Consider the following 14,866-nt stretch of genomic DNA (forward strand, 5'->3'; position numbering starts at 1 on the left):
TGGAACCAGCTGGCTGCCTTTTGCATAGAAGAATTTCTCCAAGGCTTTGATGGTTCTGCGGGCGGCCAGGATGGTCATATTTAGGTGAGCTGACCAGCTAAGCCCGTGCTGAAAGGTGATACCCAAATATTTGAATGCTGAACAATATTCAATGGGGTGGCTCTCAAAATTCCAGAATGACTTCCGAGTTTTCGTGCCAAAGGTAAGAATTTTGGTTTTGGCAAAATTGATTTTGAGGGAGTTGGTGTCACAGTATGTCATGAGCCCTCTGAGCATGTTGTTTAGGCCCTGCTTGGTTAATGAAAGTATCACCATGTCGTACGCATGTAGTATGGGGATCTTGAGCTGTTGTAAGGAGGGGGCAGATTGGTTTAGGGCCTTCATAGTTGTAACAATGTCATTGATATAGAAATTGAATAGGAAAGGGGCCAAAAGGCAGCCCTGTTTGACCCCTTTATTCAGAGGGAAAGAATCGGAAAGAGCTCCCAGAGGGCCGAATTTTACTCTGGCCGATATGTCATTATGAATTTCAATTAGAAGGAGGAGGAGTCTCTTATCTATGTTGGTGTAACTCAGCTTCTGCCATAGCCTATCTCTGGGAATGGAGTCAAAAGCGGAGGTCAGGTCCACGAAAGCCGCGTGTAATTTGCAGTTGAACCTGTTTAGGTATTTATCAATCAGAGTAAATAGAACAAGGCATTGGCCAGATGTGCTGTGACCTTTACGGAAGCCAGCCTGTTCCGGGTGGAATAGCTTTGTTTCTTCTTTCTTCTGCCCACTCGATTAATTTCTCTAGCAAGAATCTAGAGTAGAATCTAGAATTTGGGGGTAACAGCAAATATGAAACATTAATGAAAAGCGACTTAAAAAACAGCTTAAAAACAGCATAAAATACAACATAAATGTAGCATCCATCTCAATAAAATTCAAAAAAATCAGGGTCATTTTTTCGGGAATAGACCCAGTTCCGTAAACATTAAGTGATCACCAGGGCTAACTGGCCAAGTTGGTCCAGCTAGAGCCAGCAAGGAGACCAGGAGGGAAGAGTTTAAATGTGGGGTCCCAGAAGGGTTTCTTCATAGAAAAAGGAAAGGGAAAAGGGAATGGAGGATCAAGCTGATTCAAATTGAAGGCCAGGCGGAATAGCTCTCTGTCTTACAGACCCTGCGAAGGAGATCGTCCTGCAGAACCCTAATCTCGTGGGACAGAGCATTCCACCAAGTCGGAGCCATCACTGAAAAAGCCCTGGCCCTGGTGGAGGATAATCTGGCTTTAAGCTATTATTATTCATGGACCTTAGGGTCCTCTGTGGGACATACCAGGAGAGGCGGTCCCGTAAATACAAGGGTCCTAGGCCGCATAGGGCTTTAAATATTGCTACTGCTCGGCAAAGAACGGTGGTGTTGCAGGGGCCCAAAGGGCCACAATTAAGGTGATAATGTAAATCCTTATAAATTTTGGAATATGCTTATATTAGAAGAGTCGGGGGGCACCCAACTTTTGTAACAATACATATCTTGACAGGAAAGGTGAGAAATGAAAGGTGAAGAAAAATGGAGGATAGGCTGGGTACTGGAGCTAAGCAAATAACCAACTCAAATTCATACAAAGTATGTATTTGTAGCCAAGTGAAATGCTTTGGATTCCATTACAAAAGAAATACAGGATATAAATGTAAGTAAATAATAGCAGACCCTTGACCACTATGCTTTTAAAAATTAACAATCAAACAACCCTTAGTTTTGTACAATTGCTATCACAAGAGAGGTGGCCACTGATTTCCGGCAAGGTCTCCAACACCTTTGTAACATCTGTGTGACAGGAAGGAATTAATTAGGCACAACATTTCCTGGCTTGGTGATGGTTAACAATAGGAAAACTTTGCTGCTTGAAGGCGTGCTAACCGCATAGATTTTTGAAAATATGAAGGCTGGAGGAAAATTTCACCTTTAACTGCACTGATTGTGGGTTAAAACAGGAAGGGGAAAGAGGAGGCAACTAATTTGCAGTATATGAGCATGTGCAGGTTTGTAGCACTTTTGAAAGATTTTTGTGCCCTGAAGCAAGGTCCGGAGACCACCAGAGCATCTGCCACAACAGGTGAGATCCGATGCCAGTCCTACTCAGAGGAGACCCATTGAAATTAATGGACACAGCCCATTAATTTCAGTGGGTCTACTCCTGGTAGGACTGTTGGCTTCACAGCCAAATAAATCTCTTAAAGCGCAATCCTAACCAGGTCTGGTCAGAAAAGGAAATTGTTAGTTTTTCAAGTTTTCAATACTTTTATTATGAAGTTAAAATAAAAATCCAGTTAAGAAATATGAACTAAAAAGTCTTCCCCTCCTTAACATCGAATTCACAGTCTTATAAGAAAGTTATGAGGTAATGGCTGGGAACCGTTGTTTGTTTCTTGGTTACATTTCCTCCCTTTATTTTAAATCCTATTAAATTCAATGCTGCTTCCTCCCAGGTAAACCGGGGGGGGGTTAGGGGTTGCAGCTTGTGCATTTTTAAGTGCCGCAAGCCTTTCCTCGCGCGCTCCTAAACATTTCGTTTATGAGCATTTTTGTTTCGTGAGGAAGGAGGAAAACGCTTTAAAGAAGCTTCCCAAGTGTTAGGTGGCTCCGGCTGGCATTACTGGCAACTTCGCGCAACTTGTGCCAACTCGCCTCAGAAAGTTACAAAAGCAGCAGGAGGTGGAGGGGGTGAAAAAAGGTGGGAAAACACCCGGATGGAAGAGGTGGTGCTAAGGGCACCCACCCCCCTCTCCCCGAGGAAAGCCAACGGTTTTAGCGCGAGGGAGCGTCGCGTGCCTTCCCCTTCGCAAACACCTTTGCCCGCCTGGCGCTTCGGCGCTGAAGCGACGCCCAATCAGCCGAGCGCGCTGGGTCTCCCCGCCACGCCCACCGACGCAAACCCCCTCCCACACCGACGCTCTGGCTCTCTCGCGCACGGTGCTCTCCCCTCTCACCCCCACCCCACCCCCTCCTCTCACCCTACTTTTGTAAACTCTCGTCGCCAAAGCTCGCGAGAGGACATGTCCGCGGCTGTAGCGTCCAGAGAGGGTGAGTGAGGGGCGGACTTCGGGCTCGCGGCGGCGGGGTTCAGCTGACGAAGGGGAGGAGAGGGGTGTAATGTGTGAAACTCTATATATTTGAGAGAAATTATTTTTTCCCTCTTTCCCACCTTTTCCGTTCTCCGCACCCCCCGCGACAGCGGTGGCAGCGCAGGCTTGAGGCGAAGGGTCGCTGTTGGGCGTGTGTGTGGGGGGGGGGGGGGAGAAGGGGGCGACGGTTCTCCACCGCGCGCGCGCCCGCAACACACACACACGGCCGTTCCGCGGTCTGGTTGTTTGCGTGAGTGCTTACAGATTGTGACCTCGGGGTCCTGAGGGGGCGGGGCTTCCAGGAGGCTGCGAACTCCGCGGGGACCCTCCCCAGAAGTGGCTGCATTTCTAGAGCTGGCCGGGGTTGGGTGGGAGGCGGGTCGGGTCAGCGCGGGTTAGGCTTACATACGTGTGTGTGTGTATGTGTGTGCCAGCACGCGCGCCGCAGGGTCTTACCGGTAATTTTCGGGTTCTTTGGTACTATGTCAAGGTGCGGGGAAGGAGCCACTAGGTAGGATGGCGCCCTTCCCAAAAGTCAGCAGGACTGAGCATGGGCGTCGGCGGTTTTAGGGCCGACAGTGACCTACCTGCTGTACCTGGAAACTCGAAGGGGAAGGGTCTTAACGCAGTAGTACAGCATCTGCTTTGGCCAGCATCTCCAGATAGGGTTGGGAACAGGGCTGCCAGCCTGAATAAAAAGGGGGGAGGTAAACACTGCCCTGCATAATAGATGGGGTGCATCCACAACGGGTCAACTGGGGGGTGCTAGCACCCTCAAATACTTTGTTTGGGGCAGGTGAAAGGACCTTGACCCCCAGGAGTTGGCTCCTATTGTTGGAAAAGTCTGCCTGAGAATCATTGCCATTTGTCTCAAAATAAGGCAACTTCTAGTACTGTATTCTTGTTCTTACATCCTTCAGGAAAGGTAGCAGAATTTTAAAACACACACATGCAGAGTATCATAATCATAATACTGTGTAGACCAGGCACCCCCAAACTGCGGCCCTCTAGATGTTTTGGCCTACAACTCCCATGATCCCTAGCTAACAGGACCAGTGGTTGGGGAAGATGGGAATTGTAGTCCAAAACATCTGGAGGGCCGAAGTTTGGGGATGCCTGGTGTAGACCATGGTACATAAGGAGAGCTTTGCTGGGACAGGCCAATGACCTGTTCTGGTCCAGCATCCTATTATCACAGTGGCCAACACCTATGGGAAACCCATAAAAACAGGACCTGAGCACAACACTACTCTCAATTCCTGTGGTTTCAAGTACTGTATTTAAAAGCATACTGCCTCCAGCATAATGTAGTGCAGGGATAGTCAACACGGAACCTTCCACATTTTGTTAGATATACTCCAAATCCTGTCAGCTCCTGCTAGCATGGTCAATGGCAAGGATGATGGGAGTTGTAGTCCAACATCATGTGGAGGCCACTGTGTTGGCTGTTTCTGGTTTAGTAGTTAGAATGACCAGGGTTCAAGTCCTCAGCCACACACTTGCAAGGTGTTGTCAGGATCATACAGAGAGAGCAAGCAAAGTGTACATTGCCTCCAAACATCAGAGATGGGACAGGATAAAATGTAACAAGTAAAGTAAAATAAATTTATGGTGTACTTTTAGTATTCAAAAAGTACTTTTTATACAACAGGACAAATATATGCATTACTTTTCTAGCGAATAACTTATGAGACAAGATTCATATTTTCCTCAGAATTTTTCATTGGGACTAGGTAATCCTGAAATATTTCAGCTCACATTGCCTGGAAAAGTCTATATCTAGATTTGTATGGAAAATATGTAAGTAGCTATGCTTTTCAGTAACAATATTAACCCTAATGCTTGAGAATTTTAAATGAACAAGTTTGTGTCCGTGGAAGTTTTGCCATTTTACATGGAGTTGCAAGGGGGGGGGAATCTCTGGAATCAGTATGAAGGGAACTATGTGCTTTCTGTTGAATTCTCTGGGGCCCTGTGTTTCTGTTCTCTTAATTTCCCCAACAATTTGCCTGAGCTCTGTACTGAGGAAAGTAGCTCTACCACTTTATTCACCTGATTTGGCCCTGATCTAGTTGTTTGCATGTGTAGCAGTGGGTGCTAAGCCAGAGCTGTATGTATCCATGTCTACTCAGATTAGCAGGGATATGACTGACCACTGAGACTGTGGATACCTCTGTTGGTAGAGTGTGGTACTCTTAATCTTGGGGTCATGGGCTTGAGCTGCATGCTGGCAGATTTCTGCATTGCAGGGGGTTGGACTAGATGACCCTTGGGAATATCTTCCAACTCTACCAGTCTATGATTCTATGAAAAGGTGGGGAGCCAAATCTAAATGTCTGCATCCCTCAAGACACAATCTTAGGACTGATGGAATACAGATTGGGGCGGGGTAGAGATGGCCTGCTGCTGACAGTATTGCTTTTCCCTCTTGTCTTAAAGTGAGCTTTATAACTTTCACTTACGTTATCAAAATATTTTTTTCTTTTTTCGTTTGTGAGAAGTGGGGGATTTATTCTATTGCACTGATTAAGAGGGAGATGCACTGCCTTTAAGGGAAAGTCCATAAAATAACAGGGACATTGCTGCAGCGGGAGGGACTAGCTTTATTAATTTTTTGTCTGAAACTTTTATTATACCAGTTAGGGTTACTATAACTGTAAAATAACTGCAGTAAAATGAATAATAAAATCACAGAATTGTAGAGCTGGAGTGGATCTGTTCATCCAGACCAGCAACTCCAGGAAACTCAACTAAAGTATCAATGACAGAGGAGAGTCCACCACCTTCTGAGGGAGTCTGTTCCATTGTCGAACAGATCTGACGAACAGATCTTACTGTCAGAAAGTTACCGTATTCCCAATGCTTAGTTGGAATCTCCTTTATTGTATCTTGAAGCCAATGGTTCGGGTCCTACCCTCTGGAGCAGAAGAAAAGCTTGCTCCATCTTCCATGTGACAGCCCTTTAAATATTTGAAGATGGCTATCATATCTCCTATCAGTCTCCTCTTTTCCAAGACTGAACATTCTCAACTCCCTCATAAGGTTTGGCTTCCAGACCCTTGGTTGTCCTCCTCTGCACATGTTCCAGCTTGTCAATATCCTTCTTAAATTGTGGCATCCAGAGCTGGGCACAGTACTCCAGGTGTGGTCTGACCAAAGCAGAGTAGAGCGGTACCAGGACTTTCCTGGATCTGGACACTGTACTTCTATACTTTTACATCTTCTCCACACAGAGAATGCACATGAAAACTCATACCAGTGACAAACTTAGTTGGTCTCTAAGGTGCTACTGGAAGGAATTTTTTTATTTTGTTTCGGCTACAGCAGACCAACATGGCTACCTACCTGAAACTTGAGTTTCCAGTGTAAGAACAACTTGTGTCTCATTCCCCTCCCACCTCCCAGATTTCTGTATTCTGTAAAAGAGGCAGCTGGATTGCTCCAGTGGATGTATTTGTCACTTTTGAATTTCTGTAACCTTAGCCTTTTTGTACACAACATGAAAATAGTTTTTTGTTACCTTTGGGCCTGGGAGCCTGGAGATCTTAAGCTGTGCTACTTGTTGAACTTAATTATATAATCATTAGCCTCTCTTTTTCCTGGTACAGTACTAATCTTTTAAATTTTCCTGTAAGTGTTGAAGTAGTGAATATATCAGTTATTGAAAAGTTCTCTTTATCCATCACCTTCCATATGGAAAGCTACATGGGGGGGGGTCTACCATAGCTTTCTGCTGACATCATAGGTCAGCAGTGTGCAGACATTTTTTTCATGTAGCACACCCATACACACCTGAAGTCTAGAACTAGGTTTGTTGGCTCAACTGATGTTTGTGAGTTTTATCAAAGTAGATATCAAACATTACTAAAACTTGGGTGCTCGGTCTCTCAGGAGCTCTAGTAATGATTGTAATATTTGTTTTGTAACAAAAATGAGAATTGGAATTTCCTTTTAAGCTAAGAGGTGATCCTGATCTATGTGGCTTTAAGTGTATAAATGATCTGGGATGTGTCATCCTTCTTATCTTGGAACCCCTGCACACAAGGAGGCAGTTCTATCTGCCTGGTTTGTTGGGGATTGTATAATGTCTTGCCGGAGGCGCCTTTGCTCATTAGGCATAGAATACACCCTTCTATCCTCTACCTGAGCCTCTAAGGTAGAAAGAAGATAAAGAGAGCTTAGAGTCAATATGGTAAAATAAGATGGGAACCTTTGCATTCTTACTACAGTGCAGCCATTAAATGACTGGAATAGTTACCGGTATATGTGCAGTAATCAGTGAGGTAATATTTACATAACCGAGTGTATGGTTACATAAACATTGTGAACAAGAGTTATAACATAGGAGTGGTATCCTCCTGATCTTATAACAGTCATTTGTGAATATGAGACTTTAAAGTACATAAAAAATTAAGATGAGCAATGCTTTATACAAAATAGTTGGTGCACTGTATATTTGGACAAAGATTAAGACAAATTAAATAATAGTACAGCAGTCACTAGAAAGTAACCAGCAATTATCCTTGGATGACCCCGTCTTAATTCTATATATTTAACTGCTTTTAAACTTAAGTTTACATCCAGTATACATTCTGTATATTAAAGGAGATGTTTGACATAAAGCAGCCCCTGGGAAGGGGGGAGAGAAGTAGTCTCTGCATTTAAAAAAAAGAAATGGTACATGTTCCTATTCATTCCTGCCTTCTGTGTATTTCTCTGCAAAAGCAAGCATCATTATGTAGTTTTCTGAAATTGCCATTTGGGGAAATATTTCTAATTGAAATATAAACCGGTTATGAAAAGAAGAGAAAATGTTGGGTTTTCTCTTCTAAACCTCTCATTAGAAGTGTGTGAATTTAAATTATGAATTCTTGCTATGGTTCTGATAGCAAAGGCTCAATGCATAAGTGTTTGTATAATGGAGAACTTTAATATCTTTTAGATTGAATTCTAAATAGGAACAGCATAGCAGGCTCGGAACTTAAATACTTAATAATACTAAACCAAAAGATACCTCAATTCCCAAATGCCATATATAACCAACCTAGAAATACCAAAACAGCAAAGGGCCTTCACTTTGGCCCGATGTTACGCCCTCCCCTCAGCTATCCAGGAAGGCCGTTTTAGGAAGGTACCGTACGAGAAGGGGAAATGCCCCTGTGTCTCAAGGCAGCTAGAAACTATTGAACATGTCTTCTTCCACGGCCAACATTATGCACATGTGTCAAGTTCATCCTGCAAATTCTATACATCAATTCTCTGCACAGACAGAGCAACGCTATATCTCCTTTCTACTTCAAGATGCAAACCCAGACGTAACATACTCAGCTGCCAGATTTTGTGCTGCTATGATGGACATTCACCAAAGAATGGTTTGGGTCATGCACCAGACCTAAACTCAAGACCTGTGCCCTCTCTTGCACCCTCCCTTCTATAGTTACTTTTGCAACTGCTTGCTCTTAACTCTCATGCGTCCCCCCTTCTTTGAGTCACTCATTTTACCCATTTTATTTCCTAAATTACTGTGTGTTCCTATTTTAACCTATGCTGGTCTTAGACCGTAATAAAGATGATGACGACGACAATACTATTCTGTATTAATGGAATACCATTTTCTGATTCTTTAGCTGGGTGATAAATGTTACATTGTGCAAATATTGTACTTGAGTACTGTACTACCGTATGTTAAGTTAATCAGGGTCCCTTTAAATTAGTTTTATCTTCTCCATGTATTTAGTGGAAACAGGAAAACTGGACCTGCTCCAGCCACAAAAGGCAGCTTCCTGAATCAGGAACTAAGATTATTTGTATATATAAATAAATGTTAAGAGGAAATTTTAGATTCTTTTTTTTTGTGATCTTTCATTTTCCAGATTCACATTGAACGTATTGAAACAGACTGTAAGGGACACAATTTTAAGTGGTTAGTAGTGAGGTAAGTAAGTTTACATATCAGCATGTATTGGTGCTCTCAAAACATATTGTAGCTGAAATTTACCAGCTTTCCACAGGATACTCATAAAGCTCCTTTGGCTGCAGCAAGTTTATCATATGTGCAGGTATTGACAACACTACAGTTTCCATTGTTTGCTTATATATTCTTCAGTAGAATCTAAAACTAGTTCATGGGTAACAGTTCCTCGTTTTTTGCTGATTTTCCCAATTTTCACTTGGCAAAAATAATTGCTATCTCACATGATTGGCTTTAGATTCCTCTGTGAGGGAATGAGTCTTCTACTCACACATCAACCCACATCTTCTACAATCCCTATGTCTGCTGGAAACTCTGCCACGGAATGGGAAACACTACAGAGCAGCAATCTTTGGGGCAGTGGAGGAAAAGGGGGAGTACAGCTGGGGGATGGGGTGGGATTGGCAAGCCCCTATGCATTTCAGTCACATGGCAAGATCTTTCAGATCCAAGCTAATCTATCTGTTCCAATAATTTCCTAGTTATGCTTTCAAATTTAATAATAGTTTTACTCTTCCTTGACAGTTTTTCCTGTGCAAATATTTCACTCATTTTAAGAAATGCCATTCTGCTCATTTAAGAATTATTCACTGAATTTCTCAATCATGGATTCTAATCCTAACTCATTTTGTGAAAACAAATTTGTATTTATCAGTATTTTAAAAGATCCGTGTTAAAGTTTTTATTTACTGTTTCGTACTTTCATATTACTCAGATACTTGAAAATACGTCTTTTGAAGTAACTGAAGAATTAGAAAATGAAATATTACTACTTCGGAATTAAAACACATTTATATTCAGAGAATTATGAAACTGATTCCATTATCTCAATGGGGCTTTGAATGTATTTTTAATCATACAGTAGGTTCCCCTTACCCCCCACTGCACATGATAAACCAGTTGTGAAACTGAAGGGAGTTTCACAACAATTTGTGATATGCTATGATAGTCAGCAAAGAAATAAAGCCACACGTTCTTATGCACTGTAGCAAAAAATGGGCACAAACTTCTCTAATTTCAAGAAATGCTATATTTGTGCACGGTGTTTGACACACCTGCAGTTTGAATTTTGGTAGAAGTCCCAAGTAATTCATGCATTCAATAGGATGTTGCAGATTATGAATTAGAGTAAGCACATTAAAGGGCCAGAGTAATATGGAATTAATCAACTTTCAATCTCTGCATATGTTACATTTGTAGAATACCTGTAGTGGCTGCTGAAATGGAGCGAAGTGTGGTGTTTCTCCATGGGTAATTTTGCTTGTATTACAACTTTGTTTCAGCTTATTTAAATCTACTACCACTATGAAAGAGCAACTTGACACAAATAGTCTTCTGTAGGGCAAGGAGGCCTCCTCATGACAGAAAGTCTAGCTACCGGTATAAAGATGTTGTACTTAATACTGTGACTTAAAATATTCTTAGGAATTAGTTCTACTCAAATCACTTGCTTTGTAATAAGTGTTTTTAATATCAAAGGTCCTAATGTATTAAATGACTGTAAAGAAAAATGTGTGTGTGTTTTGTTTAAATTTCATACCATCATTTATTTATTTTTTGAGAGGACAGTATGAACAAGAGACACTATGAATACTTTGTAATTCTAACTGATTTACTATTCTTACGGGGCAGATATTCCCCCAACTCAATAATGATCAACATTGTTTTCAGTTTATCGCACTAAGTTTTGGATAGCCAGTTAAATCTTTTTCCTGTATCATGCATTGTTAGTCATGAAACATAAGTGGATCTGTCAAATAAGTTTTTATTAATTAGAGCTTGATTCTTGTTGGCCCCAAGGACTAAACTCTTCTTCCACCCACTTAGAATGAATTAGAGATGCAAAGTGATGGTCTGATACCAGTAATGGGCTTAGTATTTGCATAAAGGTTATTCTTTATTTTTTTTATAAAAAAACAACTTTTTAAGATTCAGAGAATACTTGTAAGAGTAAATAAAGTAGATTTGCCACGAACATAAAATGTTTTTAGACTTTAAAATCAGTTTTTACATTATGTTTACAGTAGAGTGGTCTAAATATAGGCAACATCTTTTTATTTGGATTAAAATATAATTTAAAAGTATATGTTCATTTTGTGATATTGGCTAAGTAGGCTTTGTGGGAAGAGCCTCTCATCAGATTGGTAGCTGTCCAAATATTGTATCTACATCAAACATGTATCAACACCACCATTTTCAGAGGAAATTGTGGGAAATTGGGCTTACAGGAAGTACATCCACCCGTCCGGCTGTTTTAATAACTTTGTTGTCATTATTTCTCTTTCTTGACAAGTAGGTGCTTTTTGTTTTAGCACTTTCAGGCAGCAAACTGCATCACACATAGAAAGTACTTTTGAGTAGAGATGTATAGGATTGCACTGTTCACGTATTTGCACTTCACTTTTCTAAATCTTCCATCTCTAAAAAAAGTTAGCTTGTACTGTGAAGCCAGGATTTCAGCACTTGTGCAAGTGCTTTTTCCTTTCTCCTTCCTCTCAACCAGTTGGAGCACTATAGCTTTCAGAAACCCAAGAGGGAGCTCAAAATAGTGTATTAGTCGTGCAATATAATTTAAACTCTTCTAAAACCTCTAATAATGTGCCTCACAGTTGCAAAATCTGTTAAGGTTTTGTTATATTAAGATAACAAAATATTTTATGTAGCAGCCATAACACAGTATCTTTACTAGGACCAAAAAGATTTGCTGATCCTAATAAAGATATTGTGCCTTTGAATTCCCTCCTGCCCCCTCTAATAGGCAACATGACTATCAGCAATACTACCATATTTACTCAAGTCTAATGTGCTATTGGATCTAATGTGCACCTCAATTTTCAGAACCTTGAAACAAAAAAAAAATGCTGGTGAATGTAAATGTGCCATTGAATCTAATGCACACCTTAATTTTCGCAACATAATTTGGCTAAAAACAGTGAGCCTTAGATTCGAGTAAATATGGTATTTATTTTAACATTTGGGTCCTGCCAGCATAGCTGCACGGAGCCCTTAGGGAATGAACAACATATTCAATAAAACATACACAATGAAACAGATAAATTTAAACTATTAGTAATCATTGCATTAAAAAACCACTCTACAAATGGGCAGCAGAACAAAATATAAAAACTTGACTGGTAGATTTGATTCAAGTTTCCTCATGAATCAGTAAGGCCTGAAACAGAATACCAGTAGTTTTCTTTTAAAAGGCTGGTGAAAATCTAGTTGACCTAGGGCAAGTCTTTCAGAAAAAAATGCTGCTGCAGGAAAAGGACATGTTCCTTGTCATCCTCAATCTAGCACATGACAAAGATGGACACCCTTGGTGTATTGGTATGGGGCTCATACCGAAATGATGCTCTCTAAAAATGCCAAAGCCATTAGAGCTTTATGGTTGGTTGAGCTTTAAAGAACTTTGAATTGTGTTTGGGAGCCATTGTAGATCTCTTGGTACAAGTTTTATGTGCTCTCAGTAACTCCTGATAATGAGGCTGTTGCATCTCGAACCCACTGAAGATTCTGAACAGTCTCCAGATGCAGCTGCTGCCCCACATAGAACATATTGTAGTAATCTAGTCTTAAGGTTATCAGCATGTAACCAGGTCACCATTTTTCAGGAGTGCTTGCTGCTGATGTACCAGCTTCAGCTGGTCAAGTGCTGTCCTTACTGTGACCTGTTGAGGTTCCAGAACACAGGTTCCGGAAACATTCCCAAACTGCACACTTGCTCTTTCCTTGAAACTGCTACCCATTTAAATTAGGGGAACACTCAGCTCCCAGATCAGGTCATTGATGACTACCAGACTTTTAGAGGACATCTGAAGGCAGCCCTGTTTAGGGAGGCTTTTAATGTTTAATAGATTACTGTATTTTATTTTTCTGTTGGAAGCCGCTCAGAGTGACTGGGGAAACCCAGCCAGATGGGTGGGGTATAAATAATAAATTATTTATTTATTTATTTATTTCCATCTTAACAAGAATAAGCTACTGCTTATTCACCCTTACCCAATCCTGTCACTTACGCCAGGCACCTGTTTATAGCTTTCACCGTGTTATATGATGTCCTCTTGTTCTAAACATCAAGCGAATTTATGCTCGCAAGTTCATGTAAATATCTCAAAACAAAGGGGAGAAAATGGAATCTTACAGCACTCCATGAGATGGAGCATTAAGCCCCCAGCACCCTGTTCTGAGGCCAATGTAAGATGCAGGAGAAGAATAATCACAAAGCAGTGCTTCCAATCACATAATGTGACCCAGAGGGAGGTTCAGGAGATATATTATACTTCCTTGTGCATCTCTTGGCAAAGGTAATCAAAATGGTTTCAGCCCTAAAGCCTAATAATATGGATCAATATAATTGGTAATATTCAGAAGTCTCTAAATCTGTGTTGCCAACCCTCACATTTCCTAGCATATTAGAAACTGGCAGGTAATTGAGATCCATGTGTGTCATTCTGTCCCCTCCTCCTGAAAAGGTCTTACAAAGGGGCAGAATACAGTTTTCCACAGAAGAGAGACAAATCTGGTCAGCCTATTCTGACTCAGTCAGGATGGGCAAGAGTAGTGTGTACACATGGCTGGATTTGCTTTTTAAAGAACTGTATCATCAGGTATCAACACCTGAAGCAAAATTGATAATTTGAGATTGTGGACATGTCTTACATAGCTAAGTTGTAAAGATTGCCCGTTACAAGCACACACACACATACTGGTACATGCACACAGCCTCCCTACCGTAGTACTGTATGTCACAGTACTCCACTGGCGCTTGAATTTTATCACAGAATGTAAGCCAAGTTGTAATAGGCCTCTTACTACTGTATCTGAAAATGTTTCTTTGGATAGAATGATTCAGAGAAACGAGGGCTTCAAGTGGACACCAGCCCGTGCTTCTTTATATTTATCCCAATGTGTCTTCTGCTTTATGTTCTCAATATTCCGGAATTCCAGGAAGAGTTATAGATTCAAGGGCATGAGAAGACTCATCAGAGCTATCATACAGACTGCCTGAATCAACCCCCTATTCCAGAGGCCAGCTAGAGCTTTGACAGCTAATGAGATTGACTGGTAACATTTTGGTACAGTAATTCATTGTACCCATCACCTTTAAAGGGATGGAACATCTTCAGTGACCACCACTCCTTCCACAGACTAAAGTATTCTCCATTACCAAAGCAGTATTCTCTGCCCTCAGAGTACCATCAAACTGAACGGAATAAAACATGTAATCCGGAAAATCATCTGCAGCATGCATTGTGACAGTTAAACATGGAGACAGACATAAGGTGGCACCATGAACTCAGGAGGTCACAACAGGGATCTTGAAATTGTCCACCACTGATAGGCTTGAGGACTTCAACACCAATTCAACCAGGCTGTTACTCAGTAGTCAGTCCAGTAACAGAATCCCTGGTTCTCAGGCTTGGCACTGGGCATAATTGCCAGGTTGGTTCCCTTATAAAGTTCTTGTTTGAATGGTGGCCAAAGTGATGTTGTAGAGCAGCAGCTGAAGGCTCAGTTAGCTCCACTCCTTGAATTCTCCAGAGCTGGAAGAAAGGCCAGAAGCAGGGATAGCCTTTAATGCTCTAATCCAGGCACCCCCAAACTGCAGCCCTCCAGATGTTCTGGCCTACAACTCCCATGATCCCTAGCTAACAGGACCAGTGGTCGGGGAAGATGGGAATTGTAGTCCAAAATATCTGGAGGGCCGAGGTTTGGGGATGCCTGCTCTAATCCCACTTCCTCTTTTCCTCACCTGCTCAGGCTTCACTCAAAAGCCCCACCAT

The 14,866-nt window shown here is 41.6% G+C and overlaps 1 protein-coding gene across 4 annotated transcripts in view; it reads left to right on the plus strand.

Moving 5' to 3' along the window:
* The first annotated feature begins 2,915 nt into the window (after positions 1 to 2,915).
* MRTFB (myocardin related transcription factor B) overlaps positions 2,916 to 14,866 on the plus strand; it is a 94,418-nt gene continuing 82,467 nt past the window's right edge. For 2 of the 4 annotated variants that reach the window (XM_060282875.2, XM_060282877.2), the window contains exons 1-2: positions 2,957 to 3,068; positions 8,983 to 9,044. The gene's annotated coding sequence lies outside the window, so the exon portion shown is untranslated. Of the gene's footprint in view, positions 3,069 to 4,822; positions 4,910 to 8,982; positions 9,045 to 14,866 lie in introns of those variants that run through there. The other 2 variants (XM_088656551.1, XM_060282878.2) reach the window with 2 other exon arrangements.

Source organism: Zootoca vivipara, chromosome 13 (genome assembly GCF_965207765.1).
Source record: "Zootoca vivipara chromosome 13, rZooViv2.hap1.1, whole genome shotgun sequence".
Classification (NCBI taxonomy): domain Eukaryota; kingdom Metazoa; phylum Chordata; class Lepidosauria; order Squamata; family Lacertidae; genus Zootoca; species Zootoca vivipara.